The sequence below is a fragment of the Camelus bactrianus genome, chromosome 6, assembly GCF_048773025.1.
Source record: "Camelus bactrianus isolate YW-2024 breed Bactrian camel chromosome 6, ASM4877302v1, whole genome shotgun sequence".
NCBI classification, from domain to species: Eukaryota; Metazoa; Chordata; class Mammalia; order Artiodactyla; family Camelidae; genus Camelus; species Camelus bactrianus.
The window spans coordinates 11,886,365-11,906,998 of NC_133544.1; the positions used below are offsets into that span (position 1 = coordinate 11,886,365).

At 53.8% G+C, this 20,634-nt stretch overlaps 1 protein-coding gene across 3 annotated transcripts in view; it reads left to right on the plus strand.

Moving 5' to 3' along the window:
• Positions 1-636: 636 nt before the first annotated feature.
• Positions 637-20,634, plus strand: part of GPR68 (G protein-coupled receptor 68) — a 28,194-nt gene continuing 8,196 nt past the window's right edge. The window contains exons 1-2 of one of the 3 annotated variants that reach the window (XR_012507419.1): positions 637-1,001; positions 6,689-7,302. The gene's annotated coding sequence lies outside the window, so the exon portion shown is untranslated. Of the gene's footprint in view, positions 1,002-6,688; positions 7,303-9,615; positions 10,011-20,634 lie in introns of those variants that run through there. The other 2 variants (XM_074365145.1, XM_074365146.1) reach the window with 2 other exon arrangements.

The window sequence follows — 20,634 nt, forward strand, 5'->3', positions numbered from 1 at the left end:
TCGTAGCTTTACATAAGTTCATTGTTAATGATGGCTGTGTTAAACAACTGGCTTGCAAAATTCCTGGAAATTCACCCATCTGCTCCCACAAGCCAATACAGGCTGGCTCCAGAACACCACTGGGAGAACCACTTTTTAGGCATGGGCTGAAAAGGAAGAGACGGAATAACTGAGAAGTGACTGAGGAAGGAGGAACGTGCAACGAGAGGAGCAGTTGGGTCCTGGGAGCTTTGCAGAGTTGACCATCCTAATGGATGCTGGTGTGCGTAGACAGTGTTCTCCAGTAAAGGGCACACAGAGGCCACTTGCGCCTGTCTGGAGGTTGAAACTCTGACCCAGGTTTCTCTCTCCTGTCCTCCCTCCTAGCCCTGCTCCAGCGGGTAGACCAGAAAGAGTGGGCCTAGGGAAAGCCCATCACCTCTCCATCTGTAAAGCGAGGCAGAGCGGACAGGGATAGGTCAGGCAATAGCCTGGGAGGGGGTCTTGGCAGGTCTGGCGCGTGCCTGGGAAGGGATGGGGGGTTTGATTGTGGCAAGGCTCAGAGATGTCCTCCCCTTTCCAAGCTCTGGGTTTTGGGCCCAGCCCACTGAGGTCAAGTTCACCGAGTCACGTGGCACCCTCAGTCTGAGAGCCAACAGAGGCAAAACCTGGCCACCTGCTCGCCACCTCCCCTCCCGCAAGAGACCCCAAATAAATAGGGTGGGAGGAAGCCTCTGGGCCCCTCCATGTTCCCCACGGGAGAGCAATGGCCCCAGTGAGCTCTTCTGGAAGCCGCACCCTACCCGGCCACCGGGGTGGCAGCTGTGCCCCCGCCGCCGTGGGTCCGCCGGGAGCCTCCGCCCCTTCCTCCTCCTCCCGGTGGCGGCGGCGCGGCGAGCGGGCGAGCCGGAGCGCAGGGCCCCCGCACCATGCCCCCGCGCGGCCGTCCTCCCCTCCAGCGGGGTTGGGCCCAGCCGGGAGGGACCAAGCCGCGGCCCGGCCTCCGGCACCGGGACCGAGAGGTAAGTGCGCCTGGGCGGCTCTGGTGGGGCCGAGACAGCGGGGCGGGCGCACAGGGACCGCAGCGGCTGCCGCCCGACAGACAGGACCACCAACCTTCAGCAAGGCCGGCCTCCGACATCTCCTGGGGCAGAAAATTCAAAATCTTGTCTCAGATAAAGGCCTCTGGGGTTGGAGGGGGAGAAAACCCGGGAGGGAGGTCCCTGCCATTCCAGTGTCCAAATCTTTCGTGCTTCGAGGGCTCAGGATGCTTCCTCCCAGAGGGTGTGCCGCGAGGGTGGCCTTTGGTGGCGCTGTTGGCCAGAGGGGCTGCCCTGCCCAAGGTCCCTGGGGGCAGATCTCCAAAGTCCAATACTGTCCAGGTCCCCTGGGGACATGCCCTGCCCCTAGGTAACTGCAGTTACTAAGCCCAGGGGAGAGCACTGGGGGAGGAGCCCAAGGACCCAGTCCCAGCCTGATTGCCTTCCAGAAGTGTGAGCTAATACCTACTGAACTCCTGCGGTGCCTGGGCTTCTCAGGCATCACCTCCTTTAACTTGTCTCAAATGATCCCTCCACCGGTTCCATGCCATTCATTCGTTCGGGAAACGGATTCCCTGCTGGGCGGTAGCCCCAAGTCGGGGAAGCTGGTCCCTGCCCATACCACTCACATTCTAGCTGGGGAGACAGATCTTAATTCAAGGAGTAACTGGTGGGAGGTCCGCCCTGTTTCTCCTTCTTGCCTCAGGTGACTAATCTAACTAAGAGGGCATCTGCCTCCGACAATACACCCCTAGACTAATGAGAAATCCTCCACCATCAACACTCAAAGGGCGCCTTCTGTAACCAACTGCTGGGAGGATTCCCAGCATACCACCTAGTTCCCTTGCGGGTTTCAGCTTAGAAGTCACCCCTTCCAGGAAGGCTACCCTGACTGCCCTCCTCTTGATCAGGTGAGTTTGAGCATGGCTCCTCCCTGCCCATCATCCTCCAATCATAGCTGTAATTGATGTGTCAATCCCAGTTTCAAATACTCAGCCATTCAAGTTCCATTTTGTTATATGCATAATGTTTTTCTTTGAATATTTTACTTTGGACACAGGGTTACTGCAGAACCTATGTTCAGGGAATAGAAATTTGAAACTTGTCATCACTATTTTCAGATCTCCCCTGTGCTCCTCAACAGCTTCTTGGGCAGAGTCCATCACGTTTTTTTGTAACTTGGCTACCAACCCTGCTACCTCAGAATGACCCCTGGGGCCCCCAACTGAGGACAAAAAGGGTCTAAAAACCCACATTCTAAAGAGAGGACAGGGCCCAGGGCACCCTCCTTCTCCACCCCTCCAGGGCCTGCTCCCTTAGTGTGTTGGGAGCAGGAGGGAGAAGGACAGGGATCCGTGGCCCATGATGCAGCCTGTCACCACTGAGGTCCTCTTGCTGTAGATCATCTCTTTTCTCTGCCCCCTGTGTGGCTCCACAGGGGCACAAGGCAGAGTCCCTCAGAGGTCCCCGGGGGCCTCTCTGCTGGCCAGATCCCTGACATGGGAGCCTCGGCTCCAGCACCATCTCCTTCATGCCCCTTTGGCTCCTGCCCCCATCAGAGAGCCCTCCTGAGAGCTGTCAGCTCCTTTCCCCCTTAGCCACTCAGCCCCACAACCCTGCATGACAGCTGGAGGGCATGCAGGCCACTCCCTGTCCACTGGCTGCTCCTGTCTTTCTCCAGGTTTCCTGCCTCCCTGTCCAAAAAGGCACACTGAGCAGATTAGCATGTCCCTTGCCTAAGCGGATGTCCACTCAGTGATGGACCCCTGGGCTTCTCTCCCTGCAGCAGCCCCACCCTCAGCTCTATGAGAATACTCTTGGAGAATCTCATAGCCAATCAGTGCCTGCCCTCCCCAGTACAGCGTGTGAGTGTGGGGGATGGGAAGTAGGATGGGGAGGTCCTGCAGGAGTGGTCAGGCCCCTCGCTGGGGGGCACTTAGTGCCTTTTTGTCCTCAACTGGACCCCAGTGGTCAACTCCAGGGCAAGAGGAAGAACCCTCCACTCACTCACTCATGGTTCTATTACACTTAAATACACTTGTTTTTTAAAGGAAATTGTGTTCTACTCCCCAAAATGGAAAGTCAGTACCCCCAGCCACAAAGGAAGGTAATTAAGAACTTTTTAAATTTAATTTAATTTAATTTAATTAGCCCCTGTTGCCTGCAGAATACATCTGAGACCAGCTCTCTAGGTTATAAAGGGAGACTAGCAAGAATCAAAGTGGTGCTCAAGACATGCTAGTGCCTACTTGAGACCGTCTCCTTAGTGTGAGAAGATGGATTATGACAGAATTGGACAGGGAATAACAAACTATATGGCTAAACTCCTATCAGTCAGCATCTGTTGAGTGCAGAGCACCACACAGAGCCCAAAGTGTTAGAGAACAAACCTTCAGTTCATCCTGTGATGAAGAGTCACTTCCTCCAGAAAGTCCATCCTGATGTGCCCCCTCTACAAGCCATACTTCTCCCACTGTAAGGCTTGTTGTGTTTTATTATAATGGCATACTGGCTTCTACCGGGTCTATCTCACTAGCTTCCCTCTCCAGGTCCCCTCGACAGGCCCTGGAGCACAGGAACTGAGTGAATAATGAATGAATAACTAGGTTGACCTCCTTGACTTTGATCCCACTCAGCTGCTTCCAGCAATGCCTTTCCTTCCTCCTCCTCCTCCCTGTCCAACCCCCACACCCGCCCTCCTTCAAGGTCCTGCTGAGCTCAGCTTCTCCAGGAGCTCTTGTTCAACCAACTGAGCCCACCCTGCACTCTCCCACCCTGAATATTTCATTCCTGGCAGTGCCTATGCCCAGGAGACATTCAGTTCCAGTGTGTTCCCCACACATCCAGAAGGCATGCAGCACGGGTGACACCACAGGGACTCAGTAACTACCACAAGGTGACTTCACATGGTGCCTACTTCAAGGATGCAGTTGTTTAGGGTCTTGGCAGCTGTACGAGTTCCCAGCTGCTGCTGTAATAAATTACCACAAACAGTGGCTTAAAACAACACAAGCTTATTATCTTACAATTCTGGAGGTCAGAAATGTGTCTCACAGCTGAGTTCCTTTATGGAAGCTTTAGGAGCAAATCCATTTCGTTGCCTTTTTCAGCTCCTAGAGGCTGCCTGCATTCCTTGGCTCATGGCCAACTCCCATTTTCAAAGCCAACAGTGGCTGGTGGAGTCTCTCCTGCCCTACATCACTGACACGGTCCCTCTTCTGCCTCCGTCTTTCACCCTTCTGCTTACCTCAGGCCCACCTGGGTAACCCAGGCTACTCTCCCCACCGCCAGATCTTTAACTTAATCACACCTGCAAAGTGCCTCATCCCATGTAAAGCAACAAATGGACAGGTTCCAAGGATTAGGATATGGATGTCCTTGAAAGGGGCCTTGATTCTGGTCACCACAAGAGCGGTCCCTGGGAGTCAGAGGGCACAGTGGCTGGTGGCATATTAATAATAGCTGACGTTTACCGAGCACTTATTCCAGGCCAGGAACCGTTCAGAGCACGTTACAGCACATTCTGTGAAGCAGGTGCTGTTGTTCTCAGCCTCCCTTTACGGGTGAGGCCCTGACAGGTTAAATAACCAGGCAAGTGGCTGAGCTGGGATTTGAACCCAGGCTGTCTGGCTCCAGGGAGCACCTCCTAATTTTGAGGTTACACTGCTTTCCTGACACCTTTATCACCCCCAAGACACCAGCCAACAGCCTGGGAGCCAGCCAGGCAAGGTCTGAAGCCTAACACAGGGAGAATTTTCACCAAAATTTTCTGGGTGAGGCCCCAAATAGGCTACAAATTCTCCCATTTCAGCCCTTTCTCACCATCCTTCTCCCCAGTCCCCATCGGAGGCACCTAAGCTTATCCAGGGAAGCTGCAGGGAACTTCCAGGGGTTCCCTTTAGGGGCTCCAGATGGATAAGTCTGGAGGAGCTCCTGGAACCAGAGCTGGAGGGGCACACATAAGCCTTCCATAGCACTGGATGAAAAAGGTGTCCTAATGTTTACAGAGCACTCGCTAAAGTTGTAAGAAATTTATTCTTACTAACTCATTAATACAACAACCCTGTGAGGTACTGTTATCCCCATTTCACAGATCAGGAAACTGAGGCACAGAGAGGTCATGTGACTTTCCGAGGTCACACAGCCAGTGTGAAGAGCCAGGACGCGATCTATTTTCCATAAGCAGGAGAACCAAGGCAGAGGCTGCTCAACTCCAGCCCAGCCTGGCCTGGCCCACCTGACTCAGTCAGTCAACCCCTCTTTTGTGCCTTCCCAGCATAATCTGCTCTCTTTGCACCTGCTAGTCTGGGCTCCCACTTTCTTTATCAACCAGATTGCTTGAGATCACCTTTATAGTTCATTCTTACACTGACCTTCATTATTAACCCCATTTTAAAGAAGAAGAAACTGAGCCTCTGGGAGGCTGCATAACTTGCCAGAGCTCTAACAACCAGAAAGCGACAGATTTGGGATTTGCACACAGACACTCAGATGCTACCCCTACCCCCAACTGCCTCAGCCTGAGCAAGCCCAGCCTGAAGGCCTCCTCCAGGAGTCTGCAGCCCAGCCAGGGACGCGACTCGGGTCCCCCAGCTCAGCTCTCCAGATGTGTGTGTTCATGCTTCACCTGGACTTGGACTCAGAGTTTCCTGCTATCGAGTGTCCAAGTTAGTCACACTCTGTCTGAGAGCCTACAGATTATCTGAGCAGGAGCGGAAACAACATTGTGGCATTAATCAGGTCAGCTATCTGATTAATCAGCTCAGGCCCCAGCCTGCTGGAGTGTGGTTGATGCCAGAAAAGATAATTCTCAGAAAAACCAGCGCCTTGTTGCCTAAAACCATCCTAGGAGTTGCTTGACTCAGCAACTTCGAATATTTCTCAAAAGGAAAGCCGTCTGCCCCAAGGGGAAGCAAGGAAGCTCACGGTGTCAGGAAGCTCAGGGCAGGGGCATCTGCAAGGGAAGGCCCGGGGCTGAGCGAGGCCTGGCACTGCTGGCGCCAAGTGAGGGAGCAGGGACTCATTCTGTCGTTTGGAGGATGAGGAGAGATTTCCTCCGAGACTGGCCAGCTGTGCTAATTGGAAGAATGAACTGGAGAAACAATAGTTTTTTAAAGTAGATAATCTGTACGCATTCAGAAATATGCACACATCCTTCCGTTAGTGTGAGTCTGCAGTGAAGATGCATCTGGCATGTCCACTTCTCCATCAGTCAGGGTCTTGGCAGGAAGCAGGGCCACTCAAGCAGGGTGGCTGGGAGAGGTTAATACAGGAATGGTTGTCAAGGGTGTGGGGAGGGTAAAGGAACCAATGCGGAATGTGCAGCGCCCCAGGACCAGCATCTCTGGGGAGCTGTGACTGTCCCCAGGCCTGGAGGAGGAAGAGGGGAGAGCGGTGCAGGACAGTGATTCCAACAAGAGCTGATGACTGCAGTAAAGGGAGGCAGCCAACCTGGAGCAACCCTGGTAGGGGTATAAATACTCTCCCAACACCAGGCCCTGGCCATTCTCTGATCCCAGTGAGTGGCTTCCGTTGGCCAAGCCAGCAGAAGCCAGAGGGCAGGGGAACCCCGTGATACAATCAGTGGAGTAGGATGGAGAAGGGCAAGAGTGGATCTGGGCGGGCCGCTTCCGGCCAGCGGCAACCACCTCTCCCATCCTTTCCACCAGCTGCCATTTCTGAGCATCTGCTGTGCGCCGCCTTGGGCTTGACACCGTGAAAATGCAAACGCCAAGACCAAAAACCCACGAGAGACTGCAAAAGAAGAAATGGACGTAAACGTCACTTGCACTGGGTATGGAGAAATTCTGACCACGTCTCTGGAGCCCAGCCCAACGTGGGAGAGGATTCCTGTGGTCAAGAAAGATAGTTATTAGTGCAGCACCTCAAATCAGCATTCCATGAGCGTGGGCCATAATTTACTATTCTCTAGGTCCCAGAAGGTTCTGGAAAATGATGTATGCGTCATTTTAACCAAGTGAGCTGTTTGTTGTTTATACAGCCAGAGCCAGATTTTGCTTATGAAACAACAAATTCTGCTGCCCCTGTCAAGGACTGGACATCTTGACACCAGCAAACAGCAAAATTTAGCCAAAAGGCAACTTTTGTAGGCATTGCGTTGAACCTCTGCTTCTCTGAATTTAGCATTTTCTTAGGGAGAACGTGGCCAGAGATGCCAATACTGAAACACAGGCCAGTTCTGGATCTGTAAGTAACTGGTATGTGGTGCCATGCTGTTCTGTCTCTAAAAAACGAAACATGAGTCAAATGAAGTTTGTTTTAATTGACTGTTTAGTCTGTGAAAGGTTCTAGATATATTTGGACATGTGTGACCAAAGATTGTGGGCTAAAGAGAGGCAGGGAGGCAGGACTACCAAGTGCTGCCACAATGCCCCAACTCCAGAAGCCACCACCCGACAGGTTACAGTGTATGTGGCCCCCACCGGGAACTGCGCAATGTGGCAGCCCTGGTGGGATTCACTTTGTAATTAGCTTTCTACATGGCATGCACTGTGCCTTTGAGAGTCAGAATCCTGGATCTAGTAACTGATGGTGGGCTTTAAAACACGCCACTCCTTCCCCAGGGGGATAGGATGAGGCAGAACATAATTGCTGCAGGAAACAGCTTCATGGTCGAAACTCTGTTCAAGTCCTGGCTCAGACCCTCAGAACTGAGTGGCCTTAGGCAATTCACTGAGCGTCAGTTTCCCAATCTGTGAAAAGAGAATAAAAATACTTTTGGGGATGAAAAGAGATCTTTCATAAGCACTAAGGACATAGTTAACATCCAAATAAGAGCCATATATAAAAGGGTATCTGCTAACATCTATTGAACCCTAATATGTGCTGGGTGTTGAGCTAAGGGCTTTACTTGATTTAACTCATGCAATCCTCTCAAGCCCCATTTGAAGTCATGCTCCCATTTCACACACTAGGAACCCGGCACAGAGAGGTGAAGGGATTTGTCCAAGGTCATGCTACTAGCAGGTAGCGGAGCTGGGATTCAAACTCAGGCACTCTGGCTTTCCAAGCCAAACTCTTAACAACTACTTTCACTATGGCAATTTTAAAAAAGTATCTGTGCATTTTTATGGCATGAGTAGTTAATCCAGAAAACTCCATTTGTGAAGATTTTGCAAGAAGGAGGAATTTCAAAATGAGGAGCAGCAGAAGAGGCCGAACCAGCCTCTGAGAAGAGCCTGCTGGCAGGTTGCTGGGCAGGTGCCCAACAGGAAAAGCAAAATTCCCCGCCTCCCCCTGCTCCCTCTGCCTCCCCCTGCTCCCTCTGCCTCCCCCTGCTCCCTCTGCCTCACGTGCCAGGGTATCTTCTGCTCTCTTGCCCACAGTCCATTTCCTTCCAGAGACTCACCTAGCGGCCAAGTCACAAAGTGTGGAGCTTTGAGCCACCCAGAGGAGTTAGCAGAAGGCGAGCCATCAATCTGTCTTTTTACCTCCACCACCTGCGCCCCAGCCGCCCTCCATCCCTAACCCCCGCTCATCTGTCCTGACAACCAACCACACAAACTTCTGCAGACTCCTGCAGTGACCAGTCCCAAACTCATTTCCCAAACAGAATTAAGGCACCCTGCTCTGAGCCAGGCACTGGGCTGGGAATGAGGAGAGATAGCTGTGGGCCAGTGACCCCAGGGGCAGTGCAAAGAATGCAGAGAAGGGAGCCAAAGGAGTAGGGAGGGGGCTCAGCACAAATTGTCAGGGCCACCAAGAAGGCTTGAAAAGGGAGGTGACTTTCAGGTCTTCCACCTGAGGCAAGAGTTCAGGAGTTGGGGGCAGGAGGTCTTTTGAGAGGGACACAGGAGTTAAGGTGTGCAGATGTGAAAGAGCAGAAGATACTAAGGGTACAGAAAAGGGTAGCTTGGGATAGGATGCAGATGGTGATAGGGGCTCTGGACTCACCTGCCTGGGCTGAATCTTATTGTCTCCACTTACTACCTGTGTGACCATGGGCAAGTTACTTGACCTCTCTGGGCCTCTTTCTGGCATGTGTAAAATGGGGATAATAACAGTACCTACCCCAAAGAGCAGTGAGGACCAAATGTGTCCATGTATTTAAGTGCTTAGAACAGTGCTTGGCACACAGTAAGTACTCAAAATCCCAGACCTGTGACTGTTGTTAATGCTTTTATCCATGAGCTTGTTGAGTGGAGGGCCCCTAAAGCTTCTTTGAATTCTCAACAAAACCAGTAGGAGGTTGGTCTCTGTGCTGTTCCTGGCCGCCCCTGCTGCAGGCACACCCAGGTCCTAGGAGGCATCAGAGTAGGGATCTAGGAGACAGCAAACCTAAGTGCAGACACCTCCCATTCCCCCTCCATCCCCCTCACCCCCTACTCCCAAACCACTCCCCCCTCCCCCCTCCTCCTCCTCCAACGCTGGGCCCTAGCACTGAGGTCCCTGAGGTGGAGAGAGGCTCTGAAAGCAAAGGCACACTGCAGCTACTGAGTGGCTACTGATGTGCTGGCGCTGGGGACCAGGAAGTGAACAGTACAGAAAGGTCCCTTCGTGGACCCTTCTAGGGGTTCTGGCTGTGGCTGGAGAAGGACCCTTCTCCTTTTGCAGCCAGGCCCAGGCTGAGCTCCCACTGGCAGATCTGGAGACTGTCCCGGGGACAGGATGGTAGTGGGGGCGGGGAGTGCTGTACCTCCAGGACGGTCTGCTAGACCGCGACTCTTCCTGGCCGGCGCCTAGCCTATGGCCTGTGGTCACAGTGAAAGGCAGGATGCTGACAGGCAGGACTGGGTGTGCCCGACGGGGGCGGGAGGAGGGATGGGGGGAATGGGGCACATCGCAGCCCCGCGTACCGAGGAGGAGGCGGGCCTAGCCCGTAAACCGGCCCGCCAGCGTCCCCAGGCCACCCCCGCCAGCAGCCCAAGGACGCAGTGTCCACCCTGCTCGCCGCGCGCCGGCCGTAGGAGGAGGGGACGCGGGAGACGCGCGAGGTGACTGCGGCCGGTGCCCAGGTCTCTCGCCGCGCAGGTACGTGCCCTTCATCCCCGGAGCCAGTCTTCTTCCTCTCGCCACCGTGGTGGGGTCCCCGGCCGCGGGCCCCAGGAAACCGCGTGCGGGCGGCAGGCAGCTCCGGTCCCGGGCAGCCAGCTCTGCGCCTCCCCCTGCGCAGACCCGCGAGCGCGCGGCGAGGGTGCGGGCCCCGGGCCCCACGTGCGCGCGGGGCGGGGCGGGGCGGGGCGGGGAGGCCATGGGCCGGCGCCCGCAGCGGGCTAGGCGGGTGCGGGAGGGCGGCGGGCCGGCGCGGCCGCGGCAGGGCCGGCGGGTGGAATGTCTCCCGCTTGCGGTTGCTGCCGGGTTTAGGAGTCACCCCCTCGGCTGGCTCCGTGGCCACCTGGTGATTACTAACAACCCCCGACACACACACACCGAAACAAAAATCAGACAGCTAACCCTTTGCCTCCTGTAACTCGAAGGCACAGGCTATCCAAAGATTGGGTGTGAACCAGGCTTCCCTTTTCTTGCCTTAAATCTGCGCGGTCCCTCCTCCGAGAAGGGCAGCTCCTCAGGTACAGGGCGCATCACCGAGGCCAGAACAAGCCCCCCTGCCACCGAGGGAGGGAGGGGAAAGCTTGCCCATGATTGGTCGAAGGAGGGCGAGGTGGGCTGTCTGGTTGACAGGGCCCCTGCCTGTAGTCAAACGATCCAGGTAGTCCTCGGCTGGAGAACCCAACCGCGAGGCAAGGCTCTTGGGGATTTAGCGGTGGGCAGAGGAGAGAGCGCTGACTTGGAGCCAGAGGCTGTGTGGCTTTGGGCAGGTCATTTGCCGTGCCTGGACCTCTGTAAAATGGAGATGAATACTAATCACGCCACTTCACAGAGGGGTTGTGAGGACAAAAAGAGATGTGAGAATAGTCTGAAACTCTACAAAGTTGAGATGATATGGTTAGGTTTGGCTTCACCCCACCTGCACCCCCAACACATGTTAAGCTTCCAGAAGAAGGAAGGAGGGAAAAGAATTTCTGAGTCTAACAGAGGAAACAGGGCCAGAACAATGTGGATGCGTTAGACTACGTAGACGAGCCCAGCTCCAGAACCAGACGGTATGGGTCCAAATCTGGGCTCTTCCCTATTAGAGCTGTCACCTTGGGCAAGTCACATGCCCTCTTTTTAAGCCTCAGTATCACCTTCTGTGAAATGGAAATCTAGCATACCTCCTAGAGCATGAGATCACGCAGGTGAGGCTCTTGCCTTGAAGGCCTTGCAGTGCCCCCTAAATGTGAGCTCTGAGTACTCTTCTCATTACTGTATGCTGCAGCTTCTGGGAACACCACGCACTGCAGGGCAAGGAGATTCATCTAACAGCTAACACAAAGAGTAGAAAACAGAGTTTCATCCTTCCTACCTGACTGGTCTCAAACACGATACCTCTCTCTGAGCTTTAGTATCTCATAGGGAAAATGAAGATTATTACACCCATCTCATAAGGTGTGATAAACCCTTACGTGATTTTGGAGAAAAATAATACTTATGTTCCAGTTATCTTTTATTACATCAAAAACCACTTCAAGAGATAGTGGCTTAAAGTAACAGTCCTCATCATTTTGCTCACAAAGCTGCAATTTGGACAGGGCTTGGTGGGGGCAGCTTATCTCTGCTCCTTGCAGCCTCAGCTGGGATGGCCCAGCTGGAGCTGGAGGGTCTTCTTCCAAGATCACGCACATGTGGCAAGCCAGGTGATCCTGGCTGTCAGCTGGGGCTGCCACCCAGGGCCTCGGGTACTCTCAGCAGGGCCTCCGGAAGAGGCTACTTGGGCTTCCTCACAGCGGGGCACCTAGGTTTCAGGAGCAACTATCTCAAGAAACAGGAGGTGGGAGCTGCCATCTCTTTAGACCTGGACTCAGAAGCTGGCGCAATGTGGCTTCCATGTTATCTTGTTGGTCCAGTAGTCACAGAGCCCACCTGGATTCAAAGGAAGGGGACTTACACCCCAATTCTCCACGAGAAGAGTATCAATTTCCAGCCATCTTGAATCTACCACAAATTGCAAGTCTTCCTTTTTGCTTTTTTTTTTTTTTCTCTGGGTGCCATGGTGACAAATTAATTACTCTTTGCTGAGGATGTCGGGTTTCTCCTAGGAGAAGAGCAGCATTGATACAAATGTCCGTGACTGGGGCCTTATCGCAGAGCCTGTTTGGTCAGGGTCAGTTTTCTTGGTCCTGATTCAGGGCTGAGGGAGCAGGTGAGCTACGTGGTGGCTTCTCTGGTGTCTCTTTCCCTGGAACTTCTGAGGCTTCTGTCACCAGCTCTGCCAGCCCCGTGCCTTTAAAACAAAAAGGGGAAGCAAGAGAGAGAGTAATTTGAATTCAGAGAACTAGATTTTAGCATGTGGCCCAGACTGAGTGTAATGAGCATCTCTGTAGCTCTCACTCCCCGGAGAAATCGGTTTCTCAAGAGGAAATCCGCCTGGGTGTTTGGAGTGATTGTTGTCAGACATTATTAGGTTATTAATTGATGGACTGGAGCACTCCAGGGCTGGAGGCAGGAGGCCGACGGGGGTGGCAGGCCCAGGGTGTTGCCATGGTAACCAAGGGGCCTGTGGTTTTTACGCTGGGCTCCAAGCCGGAAAGATGCCCCAGACAATTCAGACGTTCTCAGACAGACCACAGACTCTCTGAAGAGAGACCAGCCTCTCTCCTTCACACATGGCCACCCACCCACATGCCCTCAGAGTCATAACCAAGCCTCTTCCTGTTACCTCATTCCATAGCCTGACTGCCTCCCCCAGCTTGTTAGCTCCCAGCTCCAATTTTGGCTTTCGCTGGCCTTCCAGGAAGGCTGCAGAAAGAAAGAGGAGCTTAGAGTCATTTATTCATTCAGATGTTCTGCACATTTTTGTTGTGCACTTTGGGCCAAACCACCTTCTCTCCAACAGAGTACAATACATACCCAGCTCCTCCTTCCTCGTGAAGCTTGTCATCCAGAGTAGGAGACAGACACTAACAAATAATCATACAAATTCCCATGCGCTGCAATGGTAATTATTAAAATACAATTAATTCAGACCTTGACTTGAGTCCCAGCACTGCCACTTGCCAGCCGTGTGACCCTTGGTCTCTTCAGTGGTAAGGCCAGGATAACAGTACTTTCCTCGCAGAGTTGCTGTGAGGCACATCAGTGCACCTTAGGGAAAGCACAGTGCTCCCGTGTAGTGGTAACTCAAAGCACGTAAGCAGCCACCCACGTGCCCTTGTCCAGAACCCAACTGTCATTCAGAACTCACTGGCCAACTTCTGTCTCTGTGGTCCCAGCCACAGTGATCCAGCACCCAGGCCTCACCGCTCAGAAGTCTCAAGTTGGCCAGGAAAGGCTGAAAAGAACCCAGGGAAAGCTCAAGTGGGTGCTGTGGGATGGGGTGGGGAGGGACATGCTCGTCCCCTGGGTGTCAGGGAGGGCTGTGCGGAGGAAGTGGCGTTTGAGCCGCCCTTAAAGCAAATAGTTCTCAGACTTTAGTTGTGTCAGAAAAACCTGAGGGAATTGCCCAAAGTACAGCTTCTTGGACCCCCATCCCTCAGTGATTCTGATTCGGTGAATCCAAGGCAGGACCTGGGAACCTGCATTGAACAGGGGATACTGAGGTAGGTGTCCTGTGGCTCACCTGGGAAACAGTGCTTTGGAGAATGGAGGGGGGTTGGCCTTGAAGACTGATGAGAAGAGTTTTGGAAGGAGGAACAGAGGCCGGGAAGTGGGTAGGCCACATGTAGAGCCTCCCAGCCGGGGGCGGAGGGGCCCACGCTGCCAATCCCCCACTCTCAGGGTAGAGCTCAAAGCCCAGCCCCGCCCAGAGGGCAACATGCCTTGCCCTCACCTCACATCATTGATGGCTCTACTGGTTGGTCCAGATGGCTTTGGTTTCATTGTGCTTCCTCCTCTCTCCTGTTAGGCTTTGTCCAGGGTAGGAGTTGGGGCGGGGGGGGGGGGGTGTTCTAAATACTTATTTATTTATTTCCTCTCTTCTTTCCCCACCCCCCAGCCCCCCACCTCAGCTGTCCTCATTCTTTCAGTGTCAAGCATTTATTAAGTGCCCACCCCTTGGGCAACATTGTACCGATCACCATGAGGCTGCAAAAGAGAGGAAGGTGGGTGTGGGCTCATAGGCCTGGGAGCTGGTTAGAAGTGCAGAAGCTCGCTGCCCCCCACCACCCTCAGCCCTGCAGATCTGGAATCTGCACTTAAACAAGAGTCCTGGGAGATGCGTGTGCACAAAGACAGTACTGCCGTGCAGGGTTTTAAACGGGTGCAACATGGTAGCTGTGGTGGCCAAACAATGGCCCCTCAATGGTGCTGAGTTCCTAGTCCCTGGGACCTGTGAACATTACCTCACATGGCAAAGGGACATTAAGGCAGCAGCTGGAATTAAGGTTGCTAATCAGCTGGCCTTCAAATAGGGGGATTGTCCTGGGATATTCCAGTGAGCCCAGAGTGATCACAGGGCCCTTAAAAGCGGAAGAGGAGCCGGGAGGGTCAGAGTCAGAGACACACACTGCTGGCTTTGAAGATGGAAGGGGGGCCACGAGTCAAGGAATGCCAGAAACCTCTAGAAGCTGGAAAAGGCAAGGAAATAGATTTTCCCCTAGACCCTCCAGAAGAAATGCAGGCCTGCTAACACTGATTTTAGCCCAGCAAGACCCACTTTTGACCACCAGCCTGTAAGATAAGAAATGTGTGCTGAAAAAGAAAAGGAGAGGGTTGGGTGATAGCTCAGTGGCAGAGCACATGCTCAACAGGCACAAAGTCCTGGGTTCAATCCCCAGTATCTCTACCAAAAAGAAAGGAAGGAAAGAAGGAAGGGGAAAGAAAGAAAGAAAAATATGTGTTGTCTTAAGCTGCTGAGTTTGTGGTAATGTGTTTCAGCAGCAACAGGAAACCAGTCAAGAGCCCTGTCTTTGGAGGCAGGCAGTTATGCAGTTTCCCTGCTGTGTGATGCTGAGCAAGTTGCTGGCACTCTCTGAGCCTCAGTTGCCTTGCCTATAAAATAGGGTTGATGTGGGGGTTAAAACAGGAAATGTTTGGAAGGTGCTCAGCCTGGTGCAAAGCACATGCTCCCAATATGGCCATGACTGTTCTCCCTGATTTTAAGTGACTCCTTCCTCTTCTCTGACCCCACGAGGGAGGCTGGGGGGCCAGGAACTTTAGGAGGTTCGCTGCTGGTCCTCCTCTTGGTCCTTGAGGCCATCCTAATTCACACTCGGCCACTTTGGAACTTGCAACAAAGTGGCACCTTGCATTGCTCCTCTGATATAGGTGTGTGCTGACGTGTAAGGCCTGGGGAGGCCAAGGCCAGCCTTCAATGCACAAGTCAGTGAAGGTCCCTGCAGTCCAACATCAGATGGCTCATGACAGACATTTCTTGTATTTTCAGAGCCCTTGGAGAACCTCCAAGGCCTTACCCCAGCTAGCCCCAAATCAGTAGAGGGCCCGTGGGGAACACGGTAGGACACTGTGACAAACGTCTTACCAGGTTGGCCTGCCCATCCATCCCCCTCTCTAGGGAGAATCAGATGGTGGGGCAGGCCCTTCTAGCCTGAGGGTGTGGTGCTGTCGCCACTGCCACCACCACCCTCATCATCACTGCATCCTCACTACCCCTTATCCAGGACCTACTAAGTGCCAGGCACTTGCTGGACCTCGTCTCTAAGTCTCACAAAAGTCTACTGGTCATCCAGGAATGCAGTGTCCCAAGGTCACAGAGCCAGACAGTGGCAGCACAGGGACTTAACTCTGCAGTCTGACCCAGAGCCTCGCTTTCTGCTCCATCCTGTGACCTCGGGGTTAGTGCCATGTGCCAGAGGCCTTACATTCTGCCACCAGCTCAGAGCAGACTCCAGAGCCATCCCTCTGATGACTCCCAGGCTGCCTGGACCCCTGGGGGGCCAGTAGGCACCTGAAGGCCTTGTGGTCTAGGGCCCTGTTGCCCTCTAAGCAGCCTCCAGAGCAGCTCAGAAAAGTCAACCAGCCCATCAGAGCCTCCAGGTTCGTGGGGGCACAGGTGGGATGCCCAGGCTCCGCCCAGCCTCCTCTGGCCGCCATCCCAGTGGGTCTGCAGTGCTTCATGACTATTGTCACGGGGCTGAGAGAGAGAGAGATGAGTGCAGGTGGCAGGCCTGGCCCAACTTCGGCTGCTATGTCTTTCCAGGATGGAAAGAGCCACAGAGGCGGCCCTAGTGGTCACCACACCCCAGCACCCCACATGGCTCAGGCCTTCTCACCTTTCCCTAAAATGCCCCCTCTCATCAATGGCAGCTCCAACATTCTGCCGTTTGGGGCTTAAAGAGAGAAGTCTGAATAGGGGCTGGGGGTTTCTCTTGAGGTTATGTTTTAATCACAAATTCACTACTTTTACTTAGCTGTAAGTTTACTGGAAGAGGTTTGGGGGCTGAGGTTTTGGGGTGTCTAGGACCCTTCAGGCCACTGCTTGGTGCTTGGTGTCATGGTTTCTAGTCCTTCCTTCCTGTTTTAGACTTAAGACAAAGTCCTAGCACCAAAGTAGAGCACAGGACCGGCGCTTTTTTCTCTTCCTGGGTGGGCATTTCACGCAGGACATGGGCTAGCCGGTCTGAGCAACACTGAAGGCAGCTTCAACCCTCTGTCTGCAGTCCCAATGGGAAGGGAAAGGAGGGTCCCCGGGGAAAGGGGGGACACGGTGCCCTCAGTGTTCCTGCCGGTGGAGGTGCTGATGGTATAGACAGCCTGTGTGTGCGTGTCCTGTTAGGCTGGGCTGCCCTATGAAGAGAGTCAGGGGTGCTCTCTTTGGCCAGGTGTCCTGGGGGTAGCCAGGCATCCAGCATGAAGTCGATCCTGCACTCCTAACCCACCCGTCCTTTCATACGACATCAGGGAAAGCCCACCAGACCCCTACACTCAAAAATAGCCTCTGTGTCTATGTGCACACAACTGTGCTGTGACAAGGCGGGGCTTCTGCTGTAACTGACATGGGTGGGAGCATTTGCTCGGAGACCCAGGCCCCACAGAGTGGATTTTTCCTGGTACCCCTACCAATACAGCCACCAGGCAGGACTGTAGCGAGTTGCTCTCTGGAGAAGATGAAACCAAAAATCACCCAACAGAACAGGGGGAACAAACATCCTTCATGACCCCCCATGCATAGTGGACGTTGGCTTTCTGGCTCCAGCAACATATCCTACAATCTGCTTCCAAGGAGACTACCTTGGAGCGAGGCGGTTAAGTCGAAACAGCTCAGCAGCGGTTTTGAGAATCACGGCTCAATCATTTAGCCGTGAGACCCTATCCAGAGCCTTCGCCCCTCTGAGCCTGTGTTTCCCCGTCTGTAAAATGAGGAGGCTGGGCTAGGTAACGTAATGTCCAGGGGTCCTGTCAGCGCTGCTGTGCTGAGGGAGTTTAGGAAATGCTCCCAACAGCCAGAAGACCCCACAAGGCCAGCGTCCCGTGCTTGTTCCCCGCTCTGAGCCCTGCTGTTTAAAAACATTGATGTTCGCCTTGTTCACAGCCCAGGAGTAAGGATCTGAGGACAGAATCCAACCCACCTCCCCATCAGTGCTTCTCCACCTGGCTGCCCTCTGGAATCATCCAGAGAGCTATTAAAAACTCTGGTGCTGGCACCTCACCTCTAGAAAGTATGATTTCATTCATCTCGAGTAGGGTCTGGGCAGTGATGTTATTTTTTACAAACTCCCCAGAATTTGCTAATGTAGTTGTGACCCACCGACGGGATGCTGGTTGCTAGCGGCTGAGGGGTAATAGCCTGGGGTGGGAGTGGAAATGTCAGCTTCCCTGCCCTTGCCTGTTGTTGCATTGTTCTTGCCGGTACCTTCTAGTTATCTGAGTGTCAACCTGTCTGGCTCAAGTGAGGACCCCCGGCTCTGGGGTTCAACATCCTGTATCTCCTGGAGTCTTGTAGGTACTCAAAGGTGGTTGGATGGGGAGAATCAGTGCACCCCACTCCTGCTGCTTCCATCCTTCAAGTCCCTGGATCCCTGCCCCTAATTTAGGCTTTGGTGCTCCCACAAGGTCACTCCCTGCATCTGGAGTGCGTGGAAAGCAGGCCCAGTGTGCGTGGAGGGAGTGGTTCCGCAGCCCTCATCCTTTGTCTGGCGCGGGTTCCTCACAGCCACCCAGCCTGACACCAGATCTGAGTTCACATGATTCTGTCTCAGCTCAGGAATGGGCAGCCTCCAGCTGGGATTTTCTAGACCGAGCTGGGAGGCGTGGTCTGCGGGAAATCGCCGGAGGGGGAGCGCAGGTCCTGGCTGCAGGGTCCCCCGTGGGGGGTCTGCCGGGCGGGCCAGGGGCGGCTTGTCTGCTCCCCAGGCCTCTGTGAGCAAGCGAGTGCTGGAGGAAGCCGGCTGTTTGAGGTTTGAGGGCAGAGCTCGGAGAGGACCCAGAGCCCCTTCGACTGGCTGCCGCCCCCTGCCCACTCCTCCCTCACCTGGCTGCAGAGACCGTCCCCTTCCTGGGGTCTGGAGGCTGAGCAGGCAAGGGTCAGTCCAGCTGCTTCTAAACTGGGGATGTTGACTGACCCATTAGTGGGTCAGAAAATCAATTTAGTAGCTCACGACCTGCATTTAGAAAAACAAAACAGAGGGGAAATGATCAGAGTGCATCGCAAGCAGTAGGGTAAGTATTGCTCCAGGGAGGTGTGCTTCTCTGTGAGTCCGTGAGTGTGTATGATGTCTGCGTGTGCTGGTGACAGGGTCAAGTGCATTCCTCACTGTGGTCAAAAGAGCTTAAAGGCAGCGAGTTGGGGATCTGGATGCTGGATTCAGATCCCCCCAACTTACTGTGTGAATTTAAGCAACTAGGTGAGCCTCTCTGGGCTTCAGGTTCTGTGAAATGGGTTCACAGTGACTTTGTGAGCTCAGATGGGACTGAACTTTGAAACAGTTAGGAGGGCTTTAGAAATGAGACTGTTTCCTTGCTGTTGCTGGAGTGAGGCAATTTAGGGGAAGGCTGGAGACCGAGGAAAAAATGCTGCCTAATTTCTACTCCTGCCCCAGAGGGAAACATCAGCAGCCTCTGAAAAGGGTACTTTTAGGAAATGAAACAGCCCTGTTGAAAGCATGTGGGAGTTTGACCAGCCAAAGGGAAGGGAAGCTGAGCCCACAGGAAACTCCCAGCTCTGAGTGCTGGGGGCTCCCCGAGCAGAGCCACGGGGCACTGTGAGTAACTGTGCGCGTGCCAGCCTGCCGCCACACGGAACAAAGGGCGACAGATTAGATCACTGTTTATGCGCCAGCTGAATGACGGTGCTGGGCACCTCCGCCTTCTGGCTTGGAACATGCAGACAGCTCCTAGCTGGAGTCAGAGGCCCTTCCTTTCTTTCGGGCACGTAACTGCTCTTGGACTTGGATGCTAAAGTCCTCGGAAGCCTCTATGCTGATAGGCGTTTGTCTGCAGGTTTGCTCTTAGGTGTTGGGTTGCTGGGTTTCTCAGCTAGACGATAAAGTGACGCAGATGCAGCAGCTCTGTGTTTGGATTCTTCACCCCAACTGCTGCCACCTTGGGGATCCCTGCACTGGGCACACAGCAGATGTTCCTCAATGAGTGTTGAGGAAATGGTTGACCTGGCAGAGCATCCTCCAGGTGCAGGAGGCTGGCCCAGGACTAAGCCTGCTGGCCCTTGTGGTGGCATCTCTGAGGAAGGACTGGAGCCTGGAGATGGTGGGTGGCTGCTTGGTAACAATCATGATGTTGTAAAGGAAAGCGTGGGCCAGTCTGAATTCAAAGCCTGGCTCCCTACATTGTAACTGTGGAATCTTGAGCAGCCTCAGTTTTTTCATCTGTCAAATGAGCGCTGATGAGAGTGGTGTTGAGAGAGAGGATGAATGTGCAGAAACGGTTTGGGCACATGGAGGGTGCTCATGCAGTGTAGCTTGATTCTTCCATCCCATCTACTTGTTTTCATTTACAGAACACTTTGCATCCACTGTGCCTTTGATTTTTGAGGAGCAAGCTCCCTGTGGAGAGGAGGTAGAGAAGGGACACTCCTGGCAAGATGCAGTTTCCATGTAGGGGTGCCTGTCCTCAGGGAGTGGCAGAAGGGAGGGCTGGCTGTGATAAGGCCGGGGTGAAGAAGCAGGACCCTCTGTGACCAGCCCAGGCAGCTTGAGCAGATGCCAGGTGGCTGGAGGGGAGCCACAGCAATTCCTGCCTCTCACTTTTCTGTTTCTGTTAGTGATATTTCCATTGTCCCAGCACCCAGCCTCAAAACCCCCTACCCATCCACCCACCCATTCATCCGTCTACTTACCCACTCACTCACCCATCTCTCCCTCGGCCCCCTCATCCTTCTACTTACTTATCTTATTTATCCACCTCCCCAGCCACCCAGCCACCCAGCCAGCTACATCTCACCCATCCATCCATCTAGCAAATAATCTGGGGGAGCTTGTAGGACCAAGCACTGAGGAGCATCTCAGATTTGTCCCTGATTGTCCCCACCCCGCTTCTAATCAGTTGGCAGATTCTTCAGCTTCTTGTTGTCTCCCCTCTGGCCACGCCCTCCTCACACCTAGCTCATCTTGCCAAGCTACTTTCAGTCCCCCACAGGTGCCCATTCTCTCTCTCCCTGCCCCTTCCCTCTTCTCCTGATCTTAGAGTAACATGCTGCTCAGGA